The sequence below is a fragment of the Sus scrofa genome, chromosome 3 (genome assembly GCF_000003025.6).
Source record: "Sus scrofa isolate TJ Tabasco breed Duroc chromosome 3, Sscrofa11.1, whole genome shotgun sequence".
Lineage (NCBI taxonomy): Eukaryota > Metazoa > Chordata > Mammalia > Artiodactyla > Suidae > Sus > Sus scrofa.
This window is the reverse complement of record NC_010445.4, coordinates 100,812,858-100,835,261: the sequence shown is the minus strand read 5'-3', so window position 1 is coordinate 100,835,261 and position 22,404 is coordinate 100,812,858. Positions and strand designations below refer to the sequence as shown.

Genomic DNA, 22,404 nt, shown 5'->3' with positions numbered 1-22,404 from the left:
GATATTTGAATAACTAGTTGTAAATGAGTTCCATTTGTATAAAAGTGATTTTTAAATCCAATTGTCTGTATTTTGAAATATAGTTCCAATTCCTTGGTAAAACTGGAAGTGGCATGACCATATCCCCACAGCTAAAACAAATTAGAGGGTTGTAGCAATAAATTGAACCCATAGACAGGAAAAAACCTTTGAACCCTGTTTTTGTTTTTTTTTTCTCCCCCCCCCCCCCGGCACTGATTGGATAATTTATTTAACTAATTCTGTTTAGTCATTAGAAAGTCAGTTTTCCATTCTATAATTTCTTCCACTCAAGTAAACAATATTGATGCGTATAATTTGGATGAAAAAAATCCCCTTTAAGAAATATCTGGATGTATGCCTTGAATAAGCTTCCTCATTTAGGTCACAGAAATTCACTTGAAGAGAAACCAATCAGGAGTTCCCGTCCGTGGCGCAGTGGTTAACAAAATCCGACTAGGAACCATGAGGTTTCGGGTTCGGTCCCTGCCCTTGCTCCTTGCTCAGTGGTTTAAGGATCCAACGTTGCCGTGAGCTGTGGTGTAGGTTGCAGACTCGGCTCGGATCCAGCGTTGCTGTGGCTCTGGCATAGGCTGGCAGCTACAGCTCCGATTCAACCCCTAGCCTGGGAACCTCCACATGCCGCGGGAGCGGCTCAAGAAACAGCAAAAAGACAAAAAAAAAAAAAAAAAAAAGAAAGAAAAGAAACCAATCAAACATAATAATAACATTGACTTTAACTACCACTTATTTTATTTTATTTTTGGCCACAGTGTGCAGCAGCTTGATGTGGGATCTTAGTTCCCAGATCAGGGATTGAACCCAGGCCACAGTGGTGAAAGCGCCAAGTCCTAACCACTAGACTACCAGGGAACTCTCGAACTACCATTTTTTGAGTGTCTTCTATATGACAAAACTTAAACACACTTTAATCCTTACAGCAAATTTACTGGATGAGTGATAATATTTGAATTTTAGATATCAGGAAATTTCTACTCATATTGGTTAAGTAACACACCTAGGTTTGCACAGCTGATGAGTATGAAGGCTATTATTAAAATCCCAGCCCATGGAGTTCCAATCGTGGCTCAGTGGTTAATGAACCCGACTAGTATCCATGAGGACGCTGGTTGGATCCCTGTCCTCCCTCAGTGGGGTTACAACAACTCCCTCCGGTGTTGTAAGCTGTGGTGTAGGTTGCAGACATGGCTCAGATCCTGCATTGCTGTGGCTGTGGTGTAGGCTGGCGGCTACAGCTCCGATTGGACCCCTAGCCTGGGAACCTCCATATGCTGTGGGTGCAGCCCTGAAAAGACAAAAGACAAAAAAAAAAAATTCCAGCCCATCTGTTGTAATGCCTGAGAACCTTTGTTCTTTCCTCTACAAAACACAATTGACACAGAGTAGAATTACTTTATGATCCCTTTGATAGTCTTGATTTTCAGAAAAGCTACATGGATTAAATGGTGGTAAAAGTATATCCAATAAAATGCAATTGCATCTCCCTTAATAATTCCTTTTTCTGTCACTTTGTTTTCTTTCTCCACTTGCGATATTTGCATAATTACACTATTAACCTCTAACTTTCCTTCTCTCCTCACTCCTCTCCTGCTCCCACGTACAATGAACAGAAAATAATTTCCTTGCAAGTTATGTGTCTAAGTTTATAACTCACATAGTTAATTATCACATAGAAAAATGTACTCTTTTAAGTGACAGCCACAGTTTTTGGCAGGATTCACCAGTTCTGAAGTTAGTCGCCCATAAAACTGATCTCTCAATGGTTTGGTGAGGTCAAGTGTCAAATTACCCAGGCAATGAATAACACTTACTGCAGGTCCTGCTGACCAGCCTGCCCAGTTGTTCACTCATATTTCCAGTGGCTTGGGAGAATTCAGCCAGAATGGCCCCCAGAAATCTGCATTGTGACTTTATCTATTGATGAGCCAGACTACAAATGCTGTGAACATATCCAAGAGAAGTTCAGGTGGCAACCCAAACAGGAATTCATAAAGTCTCAGATATACTGTAGCTAAATAGAGTACACAACTACCACATATGAAGAGGTTTCTAAGTGCCAGACATTGTGCTAAGAGCATTTATTTCATTTGGTTTTCTTAGGCCGGGTTGCATAGTAGTCCACAATATGGACACAGAGCCAAACAAATGTGGCTCTGGGTCCTTGGGTAAGTAGTAGAAACTGTTTCAGCTTCTGCTCCTGTAGAAGCGGATACTAACACTTCACAGAGTTGAGTGAGAAATGAGTTCTAGTCCTTAGAATGATACTCATGTGGAGACAGCACTCAGTATATGTTGGCCATTAATTCTCCTAATGACCCTATGAGATAAATGCTATTGTGAACATCATTTACTGTTTAGAAGATGGAGGCTTAGGAGTTCATGTTGTGGTGCAGCAGAAATAACTCTGACTAGGAACCATGAGGTTGCAGGTTTGATCCCTGGCTTTGCTCAGTGGGTTAAGGATCTGGCGTTGCCGTGAGCTGTGGTGTAGGTCGCAGACGAGGCTTGGATCTGACATTGCTGTGGCTATGGTGTAGGCCAGCAGCTATAACTCCAATTCAACCCCTAGCCTGGGAACTTCCATATGCTGTACATGCTTCGCTAAAAAGGCAAAAAAAAAAAAAAAAAAAAAAAAAAAAGAAGAAGAAGATTGAGGCTTAGAGCTGGCATATGGCAGAAGTAGGCTTTGAAAATGGGTCTGTTTGGGAGTTCCCTGGTGGCCTAGTGGGTTAAGGATTTGGCGTTGTCACTACTGTGGCTCAGGTTGCTGCTGTGGTGTGGGTTTGATCCCTGGCCCTCTTGGCCTTCCATACGCCATGGGCATGGCCAAGAAAGAAAGTAAATAGGTCTATTTGGCATCAAAACCTGCCCTCCTCATCGCTGTGCTGTTCTGCCTCTTAGTACAAGATACATAGAAGTTCCCTTGTGGTTCAGTATGTTAAGGATCCTGCATGTCACTGAAGCAGCTCGGGTTGCTGCTGTGGTGCAGGTTCAGTCCCTGACCCAGGAACTTCCACATGCCCTAGGAGCAGACAAAACAACAGTAACAACAACCAAAAACAAGATATATAGAATGCGCAAAGAACTAACAGTGTCAGCTACAAGGCCTCTTACCACCATATGATACCTGCCCCTCAGACGACTTCCTGGAGGTGGGCAGTGGGTGACTCTATGCTGAAAGGCAGGGCAGAAATGTCCAGGCTTCCTCTCTCCAGATGGGAATGTGAATGATGCAAACCATTTCAGTGAAGCCTTAACCACAGCCAGGTGACTCCTCTGGTGGTGACAGAAGTGTATAAATGAACTATCGGAGCGGGGGAGCCTTCACACACCTCCAGCCCTTCCTGCCTCTCCAAATAGTTATATCTCTTGGCACAAATCAACTACAGAAATCCGTATCCACTTCCTCACAGCCTCAAAGAAAACTGCACAGCAGGCGTTCCTATCTGTTGGGTGAAGATTAAAGTGATTGAGCTTCTACTGTACATTTTCTCAAAAACCTTATGAAATAGGTGTAATTATCTTACTTAAGGAATGAGGAAATTGGAGTTCCCTTTGTGGCTCAGTGATTAACGAACCCAAATAGGAACCATGAGGATGCAGGTGTAGGCTAGCAGGTATAGCTCCGATTCGACCCCTAGCCTGGGAACCTCCACATGCTGTGGGTGCGGCCCTAAAAAAAAAAAAAAAAAAAAAGAGGAAATTAAGGTTCAGAGGAATTAGGTGAATTGCCCAAGGTTATTACACAGTTTGTAAATGGACAACCAGGATTCAAACATAGGTCTATATCTTAATCCAACATCGTGTTCCTCTCACTCTTCAGGGATTTTTCCTTTGGTTTAGGAATACTATAAAATCATGATTCTCCTGATTGCTTTTGCTGTTATCCTTTGACCGTCTCATTTTTTGTTACAGATTTTATCCAAGAGTAAGAACATGCTATGAAATTCTTGGAGTAGCTGTTGAGATGTTCTAATTTAAGAGATTAGTGGATTATCTGTGGATTATTTCTCGTACTCTCTTTCTTTGTTCTCCTACCTCATTATATTTGACATCTGATTATTAGAATCTTGTGTGGGATTATTTGAATCCCACATACTCACTTGTCGTGGAAAAGTGCGAGTTAAAATTGTTTTAGACAGGAGTTCCCGTTGTGGCACAGCAGAAATGAATCCGACTAGGAACCATGAGGTTGTAGGTTCGATCCCTGTCCTTGCTCAGTAGGTTAAGGATCCGGCATTGTTGTGAGCTGTGGTGTAGGTCACAGATGCGGCTTGGATCTGGCTGCAACAGCTCTGATTAGACCCCTAGCTGGGGGAACTGCCATATGCCGCAGGTGTGGCCCTAAAAAAGACAAAAAATAAAAAAAAATAATAAAATAAAGTTGTTATAGACAGAAATTTGTGTCCTTTAAAAAAATTTTTTATTACTCAATGAATTTATTACATTTATAGTTGTACAATGATCATCACAATCCAGTTTTCTAGGATTTCCATCCCACACCCCCAGTGCATCCCCCCACCCCCAAACTGTCTCCTTTGGAAACCATAAGTTTTTCAAAGTCTGTGAGTCAGTATCTGTTCTGCAAAGAAGTTCATTGCGTCCTTTTTTAGATTCCTCATGTCAGTGATAGCATTTGATGTTGGTGTCTCATTGTCTGACTGACTTCACTTAGCATGATAATTTCTAGGTCTAGCCATGTTGCTAAAAATGCCATTATTTCATTCCTTTTAACAGCTGAGTAATATTCCATTGTGTATATGTACCACATCTTCTTGATCCACTCCTCTGTCGATGGACATTTGGGTTGTTTCCATGTCTTGGCTATTGCAAATAGTGCTGCAATGAACATGGGAGTACCTGTGTCTTTTCGAGTCATGGTTTTCTCTGGATAGATGCTCAGGAGTGGGATTGCTGGATCAAATGGTGGTAGTTCTGTTTTTAGTTTTCTGAGCAATCTCCAGAAATTTGTGTTTTTATAGCCTTGTATTAGAAGGAAGGAAGTCACCAACAGGGCCTATACATATGTACGCTGCAAAGATTTTCTTAAAATTCTCTGCAAGGTCTACGTAATTTTACAAGCAAAATAATTAGTCAATCCAGTAGCAAAATTCAGACTCTTATTAGTTTTGTTATTTTAAACACACAGCAGATTATCTCCTTTTGTACCACAAAGCCTGTGGCACAAAGGGTTTGAACTGGCTCCCTGTCATTCTTCATTCTTAGGACTGAAGCTTCCTAAGTCTACTCCTTCAGCCTCCTAGCTCTGACCTTCCCCTTCCTATAGGGAATGAACATGTTGTCTGCAGTTGGTGTTTGTCAAACATTTTAATACCATCTCATCATTATGATGATCAACAAATGTGTTCTGAAAATCTTTTATAAATAAAGTACACCTTGAAGTTCAGCATCAGACAGCCTGTGGTTTAGGTCCTGGTCCTTGTATATATGGGAACATAAACAGCACACACTACAACTGTATTGAAACGGAAGTGGTAACCTCGTCCTTTACTATTGAAATGGTTTTATTGTCCTCTACTAGCAAGGATAACTGTCTTGCTTTTATTTCCATAAATATATACTTACATGTGTATGTAAATACACATACATATTTTATGTATATACAATATACATTTACATGTATATATACATATTTTATATATTGTAGATATGCTATATATAACACATTTTGAAATTTGAGAGCATTGATTTCCATAACCAATCTAATTTATGAATAGATAACATAACCACCAATCTGTCAATCCTTTCTCCAGTGATCACCCCCACTTCCAATTTCATGTGAATAGCAAATACTCTGGAATGTCTTATCTGCAGGAAACACTTTTGAGTTGCAGGAGTAGTAACCATATTTGCTTATTTTTTCACTCAAGAAATGTTCGCAGCCGCCGCCGCGCCGCCGTCGCTCGCCAACGCCAGCGCCGCCTCTAGCTCGCCGAGCTCCAGCCAAAGGAGAAGCGGGGTAAGTAAGGAGGTCTTTATACCATGGCTCGTACAAAGCAGACCGCCCACAAATCGACTGGTGGTAAAGCACGGAGGAAGCAACTGGCTACAAAAGCCGCTCGCAAGGGTGCGCCCTCTACTGGAGGGGTGAAGAAACCTCATCGTTACAGGCCTGGTACCGTGGCACTCCGTGAAATTAGACGTTATCAGAAGTCCACTGAACTTCTGATTCGCAAGCTTCCCTTCCAGCGTCTTGGTGCGGGAAATTGCTCAGGACTTCAAAACAGATATGCGCTTCCAGAGTGCAGCTATTGGTGCTTTGCAGGAGGCAAGTGAGGCCTATCTGGTTGGCCTTTTTGAAGACACCAACCTGTGTGCTATCCATGCCAAACATGTAACAATTATGCCAAAAGACCTCCAGCTAGCACGCCGCATACGTGGAGAACATGCTTAAGAATCCACTATGATGGGAAACATTTCATTCTTTAAAAAAAAAAATTCTCTTCTTCCTGTTATTGGTAGTTCTGAACGTTAGATATTTTTTTTCCATGGGGTCAAAAGGTATCTAAGTATATGATTACAAGTGGAAAAATAGGGGACAAATCAGGTATTGGCAGTTTTTCCATTTTCATTTGTGTGTGAATTTTTAATATAAATGCGGGGACATAAAGCATTAATGCAAGTCAAAATGTTTCAGTGAACAAGTTTCAGCAGTTCAACTTTATAACAATTATAAATAAACCTGTTAAATTTTTCTGGAAAAAAAAAAGAAATTTTCAAATGTTTTTCTCTGAAAACATGAAGAAAAAAATCTGGAGGAATTTACCTCTGTCATGACATCATCTGTAAAAAGTGATTTTTAGGATGGAGACTTCTCCTTGAGAAATAAAGGCTGCTGGTTTCAGCCTTGCAGCTCTCATTTTCATTAAAAACAGGGTTGTCGTTTTAGACCCAAGCTTTCCCTAGAGATACTGCTTCCACCAGGGGAAGCAATATGTGAAGTTATTGCAAGGAAGTTTTTATGTGAAATTGTAACTTTTGCCAGAGATGTCTGTATGTTTTAGTTAATTTCCTTCCCAGGAACTAGGAAAATTTCCCAAGCCCCAGATATGCACAACTGGAATGCTAGTCAGAAGTCAGCAGCATGGGGCTGAAGAGAGAGAGACTGAATTTTACACACACACATCATTTTTTTCTGGAGATAAAGTCTCTATTCTATTTTCCTGAAGGTGAAAGTCCAATTCACTTTGAAAATTGTAAAGCCTTATTCCATTGGAAGAAAATGATTATGATTTCTGTCACTGCTGTTACTATTTATACTGTAATAAATTTACCTAAGGGAGTAGATAGCCCCTGCTGGATTCCTTGCAGAGCTCCGTAAGGAATAAAACCAGACACTGACAACCGACAGGACGTTCTGTTCTGCCTTTTCCTTCTCAACCTTTCAGGGTTTAAGCTCTCCACCCCAATGCTGTTGATTAGTAACTCTGCACATACACAGTGCAACAGTAATTAATGTTCCCCATGTTGACTCTCAGGAACTACGATACCATGAAGTACCCTTCAGGATTATCAAGGAGAAATTAAATTATGCTCAATACAGTTTGAAGGCAACTTTGCCAGTGGTTTAGAGCACCTCTACTTGGGAGGTGCTGAAGTCGGCTCCTACCAGCTTGTGAGAGCTGATTGTTAAGTATTAAAGAAATGTGCAAACCAGATGTTAAGCTTCTGGCATAGGGCCGTAGTGGAGGTATTTATCACGCAGGAATTGGCATCTGCTAAAAATCAGGGCTTCTTCTCTCCCCCTCCCTACCAGAGTCCTGATTGATCAGCACACCATTAATTCAATTAATACCCATTACCTAGGACTCATGCTGGACAACAGTTTACTGAGCGGTTTTGCTAGGTTGACAAGCTAGGTAATGCCTGTATTAGTTTTCTTTGGCTACTGTACCACAAATATGATGGCTTAAAACAATCAAAATTTATTATCTCACAGTTCTGGAGGCCAGAAGTCCAAACTCAGTATCAAGGGGCTAAATTCAAGGTGCTGGCAGGACTTGTGGTACAGTAGCCAGAGGCTCCAGGAGAGACTCTATTCCTAGTATTTTCTAGCTTCCAGTGGCTGCTAGCATTCTTTGGTTTGTAGCTTCATTATGCCCATCTTTAAGGCCACTTCAAGACCAACATCTTTAAATTTTTCTCTTCTCTATCTTCACATTGCCTGTGTGTGTGTGTGTGTGTGTGTGTGTGTAAATTCTCTCTCTCTCATAAGGACACTTGGGATTGCATCTAGGGCCCCCACAGGTACTCCAAAACAATCTCCTCCATCTCAAGATCTTTAACTTAATCTCACCTGCAAAGACTGATTTTTCAAATAATGCAAAATTTGTAGGTTCCAGGGATTAGGACTTGGTATCTTTGGGGGGGCCATTTTAAGCCTACCCTGTGCCCGCCTTAGGAGACCCTTATGTACAAAAATGTGTTGTGTGTTAAATAACATCCTTAACTAGTCTTAATGATAAGGAGCATATTTTAAATGGTAATAATAGTGGCAGCTCTTTTTTATTGAGTACTTCCAGGGTACTGGTCAGGGTGCTCAGCACATAGTAATCTATTCATCTCATTATTATTCCTTCCCAAATCAGGAAGTGTGTGTTCAAATATCATAAATTTCCTTTTTGGACATCAGAATCTAAGTAGACATGCCATGATAGACATGTCCTGCTTCCCTCTGACCCTTCGCGTCAAAGTCATCCCCTGGGAGTGTTCGTACAACTGTTTCAAGGGTTCCCATTTTATGTAGCTTACTCTTCCTATCCTAGTTCCGTAGTTTCCAGTTCTATCCTTTAGTGACTCTTAATGAGCTTCTCTCCAACATCAATACAAGGCTTGATTAAAGGGACTATGAAGAGTATGTCTGTTGGCTAGGAATCACCTCTCAGGTGTGCAATGACCCTGGCCAAGTGAATGGAAGGCTCTGGGCCAAGGTCAGTTCCTGGTGAAACCATAACTGGCAATGGCATCATGGTTTGGAGAAAACTGTGGGTCATGCCTGTGGGTGATCAGCCTGTAACTCTCTATCCTGTTGTCTTTGGATAGCCTCCTTTCAGCTATTTTCTCCTGATCTGCCTGCACAGTTCATGGTTTCATTTCTACAACTTGTACCAGAGGAAGAGAAAGAGACAACGGTGTGATAGGCTCTGTGATGAGAGTCTTATGTATGAGGCTAAGGATGGTATAAATACAAGAACATTTTCTTGTGTTATTTTTTGTAGCTACAACTGATAACCTGGTAGAAGTGCTTTAGAGATGTGCTATAATAAATCATTTGGGTTTGGGTAAATTTCATGAAGAAATTTAGGTCAGATTTGCTATATATAGCATATATACCTATATTTATACCACATATACCACATCTTTTATATTCATTCATTTGATTTTCTTTCTTTCTTTTTTTTTCTTTTGCTTTTTAGGGCTGCACCTGCAGCATGTGGAAGTTCCCAGTCTAGGGGTCTAATCGGAGTTGCAGCCACTGACCTATACCACAGCCATAGCAATGCCAGATCTGAGCCCTGTCTGAGACCTACACCACAGCTCATGGCAATGCTGGATCTTTTTTTTTTTTTTTTTTTTTTTTGTCTTTTGTCTTTTGTCCTAATTTTTTAGGGCCGCACTCGCAGCATATGGAGGTTCCCAGGCTAGGGGTCTGATCGGAGCTGTAGCCGCCAGCCTATGCCAGAGCCACAGCAACGCCAAATCCGAGCCATGTCTGTGACCTACACTGCAGCTCATGGCAACACTGGATCCTTAACCCACTGAGTGAGGCCAGGGATCAAACCCGAAACCTCATGTTTCCTAGTCGGATTCATTTCCACTGAGCTACGACAGGAATTCCAATGCTGGATCTTTAACCCACTGAGCAAGGCTAGGGATAGAACCTGCATCCTCATGGATACTAGTTGGGTTCATTACCGCTGAGCCACAATGTGAACTCCTATTCATTCATTTGTTGATGGACATTTAGGTTGTTTCCATGTCTTGGCTATTGTAAACAGTGCTTCTATGACCATTAGGGTGCATGTACATTTTCAAATTAGAGTTTTCTCCTGATAAATGTCCAGGAATGGGATTGCTAGATCGTATGGTAGTTCTATTTTTAGTATTTTAAGGAACCTCCATGCTGTTTTCCATAGTGGCTGCACCAATTTACATTCGCACCAACAGTATAGGAGGGATCCCTTTTCTGCACATCCTCTCCAGTATTTATTATTTGTAGACTTTTTAATGATGGCCATTCTGACTGCCATGAGGTGATACTTCATTGTATTTTGAATTACATTTCTCTAATAATTAGCAAAGTTAAGCATCTTTTCATGTGCCTACTGGCCATCTGTATATCTTCTTTGGAGAAATATCTATTTAGTTCTTCTGCCCATTTTTTGATTCGGTTGCTCATTTTTTTTGGTTATTTGATTGCTCATTTTTTTTGGTTATATGAACTGTTGTATATTTTGGCAATTAAGACCTTGTTGGTCGCATCACAAACAACTTGTTTTAGTCACTTAAAAAATGCAAGTCAGAATTTCCTGTTGTGGCTCAGTGGAAACGAATCCAACTAGAATCTACGAGGATACATGTTCAATCCCTGGCCTTGCTCAGTGGGTTAAGGATCTGGCGTTGCCGTGAGCTGTAGTGTAGGTCGCAGAAACGTCTGGGATCTGGCGTTGCTGTGGCTGTGGTGCAGGCTGACAGTTGCAGCTCCCATTCGACCCCTAGCCCAGGGACCTCCATATGCCATGGGTGTGGCCCTGAAAAGACAAAAAAAAAAAAAAAAAAAAAAAAGAAAGGAAGAAAAATGCAAGTCATGCCTTCCATTCTTCCCTTTCCATTTTCGCAGGACAATAGCAATACCAATATTACCCTTTTCTACTCTGGAAGGATTTTCTGACCTTGCCAGGTCCCTACCCTTTCTCTCCTGCAGAGCCTGTGGACTTCACCTCCGTTAGAGTAACCGTCACTCAAAATAACCTTTGCTTTGTTTACATGCTTATCTCTGTATCTCAAGACCTTCAGCTGTTTGAGAGCAAGGATATCTTATTTTTAAATCTTTACTCCCTAACATAATTCCTGGAACATGAAAGAAGCATTAAACATCTTCATTGAATTGAATTTAAAAAAAGTTTCAACTTTTTGAAAGGGAAACAAAAAAAGAACAGACTGAATATTTACTCTAATCCAATCTTCTCTTATGGGAAAGGCCATTGATGCCATTGCTCTGCTTTTTACATTCCTTCCTAAACTTTGTTTACTTTGGCTTTGGTTTGGCTCTTGGGACACAGGCAATGTTCAACCTTTGTGACTTTGGACTCCTCTGAAAGACTAATTATTGACATACTGAATTTTGGGTTTTAATTTCATCATTTTGTGGCTCAGAGAAGGGGGAATTTTAGTTACTTTGATGGGGAGTGACTTTAACTATCAACACTACAAGCTGACATTTGAGGGGTCGAGCTAAATCTTTACATGCATAAGTTTATTTAATCCTTTCCATAATTCCATGAAGTAGGTATTATTATGTATATTTTACAGCTAAAGAAACTGAAGCACAGAGAATAACTAGACCAGGTTCATGATAGGTTTTACCCTGGGTCTACAAGACTAACTTTTTTTCCATTTTTCTGGCTGCCCCTTGGCACATAAAGTTCCTGGTCCAGGGATCAAATCTAAGCTGCAGCTGTGACCCAAGCCGCAGATGCAGCAATGCCAGATCCTTAAGCCACTGTCCTAGGCCAGGGATAGAACCTGTGCCTCAGTGCTCCCAAGATGCTGCTTGCTGATCCTCTTGCACCACAGCAGGAACCCCTAAAGTCTAACTTCTGGTTACCACACTATACTGCTTCTAGATTCAATTTTTTTTTTTTTTTTTTTGTCTTTTTGTCTTTCCTTGGGCTGCTCCCTCGGCATATGGAGGGTCCCAGGCTAGGGGTCGAATCAGAGCTGTAGCTGCTGGCCTACGCCAGAGCCACAGCAACGTGGGATCCAAGCCACGTCCGCAACCTACACCACAGCTCACGGCAATGCCAGATCTTTAACTTACTGAGCAAGGCCAGGGATCGAACCCGCAATCTCATGGTTCCTAGTCGGATTCGTTAACCCCTGCGCCATGACGGGAACTCCTAGGTTCAACTGTTTTTTAAAGCTGTTTTAGAGAAATGATTCTGAAAGAGAAAGTAATCTAGCCTTTCACTAAATGCTAATTGAGCACTATGTGTGCTCAGGCTGATAGCAGAATACCATCACTGGGTGGCTGAAACAACAGACATTTATTTCTCTTAATTCTGGAGACTGGGAAGTCCAAGATCAAAGCAGATTCACTTCCTGGCAAGGACCCATTTCCTGGCCTCTCTGTGTGCTATCATGGTCTTTCCTTGGGTGAGTGTATGTGGAAAGAGAGAGCCTGAGCTCTCCTTGTTTTTCTCTTCTTATAAGGGCACTAATCCCCAAATGAGGGCCCCACCCTCATGATCTCATCTAAACCTAATTACCTCCCAAAGATCTCATCTCCAAATACCATTGCATTGTAGGTTAGGGCTTCAAAATGTGTATGTGCAGGGGAGAAACAAACATTCAGCCCATAGCAAGTACTAACTAGAATTCTCTGGAATATGTTAGACTAAATTCTGAAGAAAAAAAAAAAAAGAGAAAGAAAAAGAAAAAAAGAGCACAGCAGGGCCTGGATTAGGGAGAGACAAACACATGACCTAAGCCCAGCATTCTGGGAGGCATCCACCCTCCAGTGCCCACCCTGCACGTGAATAACCCTGTAAGGCCATGAACCTATGTGTCTGGCTTGCCTGGCTTCAGTCCCAGCCCCGCAGCACTTCCTTTGCTCTCAGCAAACTCAGAGTCTGTTGAGGGCCTGGTATCAGGATGGGTCAGATCAGGAGAGAGAAACCATGCCGTGATTCCAACAGGGGAAGTTTAATATAAAGAATTATTAACTAGTAGTCTATTGTTCAGAAACCTGTGAGGACATGGAGAAAATACAACCAGTGAAGACGAGGAGTTTTGACCTTCAGGCTGAGTGAAGACTGTTTTTACCTCCAGGCTGTGCCTAAGTGAGCATGACTTGCCCTATTTATTAGGCAACACTAGACTCGGCAGCATTTCTTTTCAGAGCACCTCAGGCATTTAGGCTATTTAAAAAATCTAAATGACATCTCAGTCAAGCTAGCATTCCAAGTGAGAAATGTTTTAATCTGTCTTTTCCCAGAACAGCGTTTAAGTCTGGGAGGAATACAGACAGGCTGGGTGATGGTCAGTTTATTTGGAAATGTATGGGAACCCATACAAATTTTGGCAAAGGTACATATAAGTCTCAAAGAAGAATTAAAAATAATTTGATAACCATACAAACACTACTGAAGAATTTGAATGCAGGTCAAATCGCAGCAGCTGTTTGTTATCTCTCATTTAAACTCCAAGAACAGAATTGCTTAAACAAATTCCCTTCCTTTCTCGAACTTTCAAAGTATTTAATATTTGCATAATGATTAATCTCCAGTTCCAGAGGAAAGTCCCAAAGGGAGAGACAATACAGCAGCCCTTCAAACTTCAACCATGTGGAAGAGAGAAATGAGGGAGCAAGTTATGTCTTCAGTTTTGGAGCCCACATACTCAAGAAGAATTCTAAATATTGGTAGTCATTCTGTTGAATGTTCAGCTGAGGATAGGATGGCTGAGAGAACCCAGTTCCAACCGCTTGGACAGTGTATCCTAACTAGGCCAAAGATAAAGCTCCAATTGAAGTTGTGATACCAGACCCCACACCTACAGACCTTGACTCTTTCAAGGACTTTTTATTCTTTGCTTTGCAAGGGCTAAATCCTTACTCACAGAACCCTGGAGTACATCTCACCTGCCCATCCAACGAAAGCTCCAAGTGTTTTATTTTTTATAGGGGGGCTTTAAGCAGCTGTTTATTTACTGGGATTTCCAGGGCCCCAGGAAGCTTCTGGCTGAGGAAAGGGCAGCATGTTTGTAGGACACCCCAGGCCTCGATGTTTGACTTGTAAAATTAAGGCATTGGGCTTGATCAAAGGTTCTCAGCCTGGCTGCATTTTAGAATTACCTGGGGGAGCTTTCTTTTTCTTTCTTTCTTTCTTTCTTTCTTTCTTTCTTTCTTTCTTTCTTTCTTTCTTTCTTTCTTTCTTCCTTTCTTTCTTTCTTTCTTTCTTTCTTTCTTTCTTTCTTTCTTTCTTTCTTTCTTTCTTTCTTTCTTTCTTTCCTTCTTTCTTTCTCTTGCTTTCTTGCTTTCTTGCTTTCTTTCTTTCTTTCTTTCTCTTGCTTTCTTGCTTTCTTGCTTTCTTTCTTTTTCTTTTTTTCAGGACCGCACCTGCAACATATGAAAGTTCCCAGGCTAGGGGCTGAATCAGAGCTGCAGCTGCCAGCCACAGCCACACCAGAGTTGGATCTTTATAATACTCACTCCTTGATCCCACCTCAGGCTAATTAAATCAAAATGTTTGGCAGGTGGGTCTGGCACATTAGAAAACCTCCCCAAGTGGTGCCCATGTGCAGCAGGCTTTGAGAGCCACTTACAGCTATTATACACAATGCTATTGATTCCTCTGTGATGAACATCTTTTGGATCAACCTTTGGACACATTTTAAAAATTGTTCCTATTAGGATAAACTGTCACTAAGAGTCAACCATATGTGAACATGTGTATGCATTTGGACGACGACTAAATGGGAATACACCAAAATGAACACAAAAAGCCAAATGTACTAGGGTACAGGGATAAAGGGGATTTTTCTTTAAAATTTCTAAAATACTATATTGTCATTACAAAAAAAATCCACTATTTACCAAATACTCCCTCCTTACTTACCCTTTTTGAACTTTTTTTTTGGCCCTGCCCATGGCATGAAGAAGTTCCCAGGCCAGGGACTAAGCCCATGCATAGCTGTAACCAGAACCACCTCAGTGACAACGCCTGATTCTTAACCCATTGAGCTACAAGGGAACTTCCCTTTTTGCATTTTTGGGGCTGTTTTCAGAAGGCTGTTGATGCCTGCTCTCTGAACAATATAAAAGCATCTGTGTTATTTGGTTAGAGCTGGGTTTCTCAAGTAACTTTCTGTCTCTCTGCCCTGAAAACGTATTGCACGAAAGTTCTATGTGGGTCGAGGGCCTAATACAAAATGGTCATTCAGTGCATACAGACTAACTGTATCTTATGACTTTGTTCTGAAATCCAGTACTCAATGCATAGTTCATGGCTCAAATTCATCAACCATGATCCTCATAAATATTCATCAAATGTCTGTCTTCATTAGGCAATTATTAACATGTCAAGGATATCTATGGAGAAAATGAAAGTGATAAATTCTATCTATATTTACTCTTATTTGAAAGGCTAATTTTATTTTTAGAGCTCTTTGATAAAATCCTTTAATAAAAGGAAATTTCCTTTAGAAATAGTGTTCTGTTTTCAGGCTAATCATTTGACACACAGAAAGTTTATTAGTTTTGCTGGCTGAATGGATATTAGCCAAATGATGGTCTATGTAACTACTCCAATTCAGAGAAGGATAATATAAAGTACTGTTCTTAAAAGGTTAAACCGATGCCTTCTCTGCTAATAGTACCTTGGAAGGGTTTTTCTAATGGAGAGAACTGGCAGTGACTCATTTCCACCCTTACCTGGTCCCCTTGGTGATCAGTAACCCTAAGACTGTTGCATGGGGTTGATATACAGCTGCAGATAGACAGAGGGAAAGGACTGGCAAACTTTTTCTTTAAAGGACCAAATAGTAAATATTTTAGGCTTTGCTGTTCAACTCTACTGTTGTTGCTCTAAGGCAGTCTTAGACAATATGTAATGAACAGAAGTGGCTGGGCTCCCCAAAATTTTATTTTAAAAAAGGGGGAGGAGCAGATTGTATTCGGATTATTAGGCCATAATTTGCCCACTACTGGAAAAGAGAAAACCCATCAGGATGTCAGACTGGTTTTCAGCTTACAATGGGAGAGTGCAGGCTAGGACTGGACATTTTAGCTAAGCCCAAAGAAGCCAATGAATGTTGGGGTTCTATATAAGCAAGTAGGTCCACTAGGATAGGAAAAGTCATGAGAAGGCATTAATAAAAGAGTGATGATACCAATGGCTAATGTTCGCAGAGGACTTGCTATGAAACTTGTGTTAGATGCTTTACATGTAATCTTTACAATCTCATGTAATCTTTATACTAACTTTGTAATCTCAAGAAATTGCTGTAATAACCTAACCCTGAGGTAGGTGTTATTATAATCCCATTTTATAGATGAGATTGAAAGATGGAGAGGCTAAATAAATTTCTCAATGACATACAGCAAGTAAGTGATATAGTTGAGATGTGAACCCAGATAGTGTGACTTCAGAGATTGTTCTTCAGTGAACAGGGGGTTCTTCAACCTCTCACCAGGGGACAAAGCCAAGTCCAAAGTCTTCTAGGTACTTTAGTCTCGGTTCAGGTTCTAGGGGTTCACTGTGCTTAGGATGAACCAAGAATAGTGCCCTGGGGTTTGCACTGTGGGGAGACAATTTTCATGGGTCTTTCATGTTTCTGCCTGTGTTCAAGCAAAGGAAATGGCAGCCTTTTGTTGAAGACTGTCTTTTTAGGGTGTTTGTCTATTGAACAGCCTTGGCAGGTAGAGACATTATCTCCCTCTAGAGCAGAAGGGAGTTTTGTTTACTTTATCATAAAGATAATGTTTCCCTGTGGGGCAAAGTTGGGTATGTTTACTTGCAGCCCTTTATAAAGATTGGAGATCTTTAGCTCTGTTGGAAACCCACAGTGTGTGTAGTATCCACCTGGCCTATCCTGTCACCCCCGTGGTAACTGGGGGTCAAGGGGGAAATGACATGAACATAAATCTTATGTCACTTGCTGTGTGGAGTGAAATGAAGTCCTTTAGCTTTGGCCCAGGAGTCTGATGGCTTCTGCCAGCCTCCATGAATCTGTGGTAGGCTGACTTGTTGTATAAACAGGGTAAAATCTTAGCTCTTTCACAATTCTCAACATACACAGGTGGTACAGTGGGTTATGAAGGCTGATCTGAGGGTGAAGGCTGTCCACTCTTGGCTTGGCTTTGTGTCTTTTAAAATTATGGATGGATGAATGCAGGCCATACTGAGATCTGAATGTTTCTATCCCCGAAATTCATATGTTGAAATCTCACCCCCCAAGGTGATGGTATTAGAAGGTGGAGGTTTTTGAAAGTGATTAGATCATGAGGGCAAAATCCTCATGAATGAGATTAGTGACTTTGTAAAAGAGGCCTCAGTGAAAAGATGTCTGTATAGGAGGCAGACTCTGGTAACAGACGCTGAATCAGCTGGTGCCTTGATCTTCGACTTCCCAGCCTCCAGAACTGTGAGAAATAAATTTCCTTTGTTTATAAGCTCCTCGGTCTTGGTATTTGTGTTATAGCAGGCACAACAGACTAAGGCCAGAAGGCTGTACTGAATCCAGAGAGAGGCCAGCTTCTGCAAGCATCTGTAGATCTTGAGTCCATAACTAGCTCTTGATTTCCTAACTAGCAGCGTGCTGTGATCTTCTGAGAAGTTCTGAAACTGGCCACGAGGAGTTAAAGATGTAGAGTTGCTTCATTGGAATGATCTTCAATGAACCATAGCTGTAACATAAATATTACATTCCAGTAATCTAATACAGTGGTTCTGGAACCTAGCTGCTCATCAGAATCCCATGATGTTAAAACAACTGATTCCTGAGCACCACCTCAGAACACAATTTATCAGAAAATCTGAGGGTAAGGCTCAGAAATCAGTATTTGACAACGGTTTCCCAGATTATGTAGATGCATTCAGTCCCTGACCTAGTCCAATGATAAGGACTGAATTATAAGACAAATCCTATTGCTTCTCTGTATCTAATTTTCTTTATTTGTTACAAAATAGAGTTGTGTTGGCCAATATGGTGGCAGTTGGCTATTTAAAATAAAATGTGGCTATTTAAAATAAAATCAATCAACATTAAAGTTTAAAATTCAATTCCTCAGTTTTATTAGCTACATTTCAAGTAGTTAATAGCTACCTGTAGCTAGTGGCTACAGTATCATGGACTGCAAATACAAAACATTACCATCATCACAGAAAGGTCTATTGGATATCTTATCACACCAGAAAAGAAGGAAGCCATGAAAGACTCCTGGGGTTGTACTAGGAAAACTCAGGGACCAAAAGGAATAAACTTCTATTGACCAAAGATGTGGTAAGTTGAGTACTGATTAGAATAATAACTGCAGTGGATTGAAGTGTCTTAAATATATTTAAATCCATGAGTTCATAATCCTATTAAAAAAAAATGTATTGCTGACTAACCATGCTAGGGAAATAAGTCATTATTTGAAAACTGAAAAATAAAGGCTTACCAAGTATTTAATCGGTAATTTTTTTTTTTTTTTTTTTTTTTCTATTTAGGGCTGCACCTATGGCATATGGATGTTCCCAGGCTAGGGGTGGAACCTGAGCTGCAGCTGCCGGCCTACACCACAGTTACAGCAACACCAGATCCAAGCCGAGTCTGCTACTTATACCACAGCTCTCAGTGACGGTGACGCTGGATCCATAACCCATTGAGTGAGGCCAGGGAGTGATCCTGAGTCCTCATGGATACTAGTTGGGTTTGGAACCCACAACGGGAACTCTCTAATCAATAATTTCATAAAGGAAAGGCTGTATAGATGCTTGAAATAGTACTGAGATCCATAGCATAAGGCCCATTAGAAGGTCCTGTGGGATTGAGCACCTGCTGCCTTTTGCTGGAATCACTTCAAGAACAAACATATCCTAGTATTGCTTTTTCTTCCTTTTTCTCTTTCACTCCCCATTTCTTGCATTTTTTTCTCTGGGATTCCCATATAAATTGCCGTGTTCAAACTTCTGTCTCAGGCTCTGCTTTTTGCGGTGTGTGTATGTGTGGCGCAGCGGGGCAGGTGCCCGGGCTAGGACAGAATTCTAGTTCAAATTCTTTTCTCTTTTCTTTTCTTTCTTTCTTTCTTTTTTTTTTTTTTTTTTTTTTTTTTTTTTTTTTTTTTTGTGTGTGTGTGTGTGTGTGTGTCTTTTGTCTTTTTCGGGCCGCACCCGCAGCATATGGAAGTTCCCAGGCTAGGGGTCATATCCCAGCTGTAGCCACTAGCCTATGACACAGCCACAGTAACTCGGGATCTGAGTCGCATCTGTGAACTTTACCACAGTTCATGGCAATGCCAGATTCTTAACCCACTGAGCGAGGCCAGGGATTGATCCCGTGTCCTCTTGGATACTAGTTAGGTTCATTACCACTGAGCCACGACGAGAACTCTTCTAGTTAAAATTCTTAAAAGAGAATCTAAACCACCTGGGATGTAGATTTGGTTGCTGGATTATGATCCTGCTCCTGCTCCAATCTCCTGTGAGGGGCTGTCTCTTCCAAAGATGTAAGTGGAACTTCTTAAAGTAGAAGAGGTAGAAGGGAGGGATGATTCTTGGACGCAAAACTAATTATGTTTTCAGGCTATAGCTCTGCTGCTTAGAGAATGATCTGTTGACCACCACCACCAATAGCTTCTGGGAGCTTTTTTTTAGAAATGAAGAATTCCCAGCTGCACCTGCTGAATGCAAATCTGTTTTTTTTTTCTTTTTTTCTTTTTTTTTTTCGGTCACCCAAGGCATATGGACTTCCCGGGCCAGGAATTGGATCTGAGCCACAGTCTTGATCCAAGCCACAACTGTGGCAACATCAGATCCTTAACCCACTGTGCCAGGCCAGGGATTGAACCTGTGTCCCGGGGCTCCCAAGATGTTGTTGATCCTGTTGCACCACAGTGGGAACTCTGCAAATGTGCTTTTTAACATGATTCCCCAGGTGATTCACATGTATGATAAAAAAAGAAAAACCTGCTGTAGAGGGAGTAATAGTTATCCAGCTCAGAGATAGTTTTATAAGAGGTGAGATGTTGCATCCAAAGGTCAATGGGAATCACAAGTAGGGGAAGGAGAGCTCATACTGTTATATGGGGCGGGGGGAGGGGGGAGGAGGTTAGAAGAGGAAAAGTGGATTGAATCTACATGAAAATACCTTAAGTCCATAATAGGAAAAACGCTCTGTACCTAGGTTATTATATCCTATATCATAAACCTCAAAAAAATGTTCAATGGGAAGATAAAACACCTCCCCACTCCAGTCAACAGAAAATAACATCTGCCTGTGTGTAGACACACAGCAGGTTCTTCTTGAACTACTGATAAATATTGAATCCAAGGCTTGTGTTAGGGAGTGTGTTTGTGAGGAAGACAACCCATCCTGGCAATCTACTCCTTCCTTCTTTCTGACCTTCATCATCCCTCCCTACCTGCTGACGTCATTCCCCCCCTCAGTTCACTGCCCCCTCTCTCCTGTAAGAACTTTCAGTTACAGGCATGGTGTACTTGTAAATGTTTAACAAGTGGCTCTCCAGAAACAAATACAAAGCTCTGATTTGTAGCGCTGACCAATTTCCATAGTGTAAGTACTCCCTCCATGGCTGATTGGGAGCTGAACACAGAGTTGGGAGGTGGTACAAACTGGCTCCAACACATCCCAGGAAATAAAAAGTCGGAAGGACCAAGTGAAAGTTTACAGCCTTCCCAGAAGTGAGGGAAAGAAAATTAAGTTTTTGAGGGCCTGGACTGCTTGCTTTACCTTCCATTACTATGATTTTGAAACATAACTATCTCCTTCAAGTCAAAGGGGCTTGTCTTATCGCCTGGCTGCAGATCTGGCCATCTCATCCAGTCTGTGGCTATCTCTTGGCTTCAACTTTATTGAGAATATCCTTTAGTTTAGTTGTAGCTCTAAAAGAACCAGAAACTCAGCTGGAGAAAAGGTTTTAGGACAGCCAGAGTGACTTATAGTCAGTATTTACTAAAGCTTCTTCTGTAAACATTCTCCAGGCTCTGGAATGCTCATACCCACCCTTCTTGGACATGACACACCCCATCCTCCTCTGCCTGAGTGGAGTCCCAATGACTCCCAGTGACTCCGGCCAACTCCCTTGGGTGTCACACACCCTGCCTTTCTGGCCAGAGTTCAAGCCATCACCTGGTTCCTTGGATGCCATCTAAGGAATACCTGTGTTTCCGGGGAGACCTCAAGTGGGCACATAACTCCCTACCCTTGGGGGGGATACAAGCAGATAATGCATATCTATCTAACTTGCTGTAGGCGTAGCAGGCAGCTTAGACCTCTCCCCCTTCCTACAAGCACCGCCTTGTAGGAGTGCCTGATCCACCAGCCCTATCTCGTCTGGGCACCTCCCAAGCTCCATAACCACTGATTTCTGTTTGGTGCAGTTCTGGGCCAGCTGAACCACCCTCTCCTCATCTTTACTAAGTACACACCTGAATTTCTCATAACTGCTCTGGTTGCACACCTTTCTTTTCTTGGAAAGCATCCCTTGCTAGGAGTCCAGCTCTCTACAGACAGCCCAAGTTACTGCTTCCTTACCTGTATGAAAATCATTTTTTGGAGTTCCCGTTGTGGCTCAGCGGCAACAAACCCAACTAGTATCCATGAAGACGCAGTTTCAATCTCTGGCCTCGCTCATTGGGTTAAGGATCTGATGTTGCCATGAGCTGTGGTGTAGCAGACAAGGCTCAGATCCCACATTGCTGTGGCTGTGGTGTAGGCTGGCTGGTGCAGCTCTGATTCAGCCCCTAGCCTGGCAACTTCCATATGTCGCAGGCCCTAAAAAGGAAAAAAATATATTTTTGGGTAACCTTTTCTTTTGTGTTGGTGTCTAACCTAATTGATGATGATTTTCAGGAAAGAAATGCTTCTACTGGCAAGTTAAAAAGTCTCCATTTTTAGGAGTTCCCATTGTGGCGCAGCGGAAACGAATCCAACTAGGAACCATGAGGTTGCAGTTTCGATCCCTGGCCTTGCTCAGTGGGTTATAGATCCCATATTGCCGTGAGCTGTGGTATTTCCATGAGCTGTGTTGTACAATTGTAGACGCAGCCCAGATCTGGTGTTGCTGTGGCTCTGGCGTAGGCTGGCAGCTATAGCTTCAATTAGATCCCTAGCCTGGGAACCTCCATATGCCGCGGATGCAGCCCGAAAAAGACAAAAAAAAAAAAAAAGTCTCCATTTTTGGAGTTCCTGTTGTAGCTCAGCAGTAAGAAACCTGACTAGCATCCATGAGAATGAGGGTTCCATCTCTGACTTTGCTCAGTGGGTTAAGGATCTGGCATTGCTGTGAGCTGCAGTGAGTGTCACAGATGCAATCTGGATCCTGCATTGCTGTGGCTGTGGTCTAGGCTGGCAGCTACAGCTCTGATTCGACCCCTAGCCTGGGAGCTTCCATATGCCAGT

At 41.8% G+C, this 22,404-nt stretch overlaps 1 protein-coding gene and 1 pseudogene across 4 annotated transcripts in view; both read left to right on the top strand.

Moving 5' to 3' along the window:
* TMEM178A (transmembrane protein 178A) overlaps window positions 1-22,404 on the top strand; it is a 273,146-nt gene that overhangs the window by 51,762 nt on the left and 198,980 nt on the right. For 2 of the 3 annotated variants that reach the window (XM_021088344.1, XM_005655244.3), the window contains exon 1: window positions 5,941-6,019. The gene's annotated coding sequence lies outside the window, so the exon portion shown is untranslated. Of the gene's footprint in view, window positions 1-5,930; window positions 6,020-22,404 lie in introns of those variants that run through there. The other variant, XM_021088345.1, reaches the window with a different exon arrangement.
* Window positions 5,977-6,769, top strand: LOC102166222 (annotated as a pseudogene). Its single transcript, XR_001303324.2, has one exon. The product of XR_001303324.2 is annotated as a histone H3.3-like (transcript).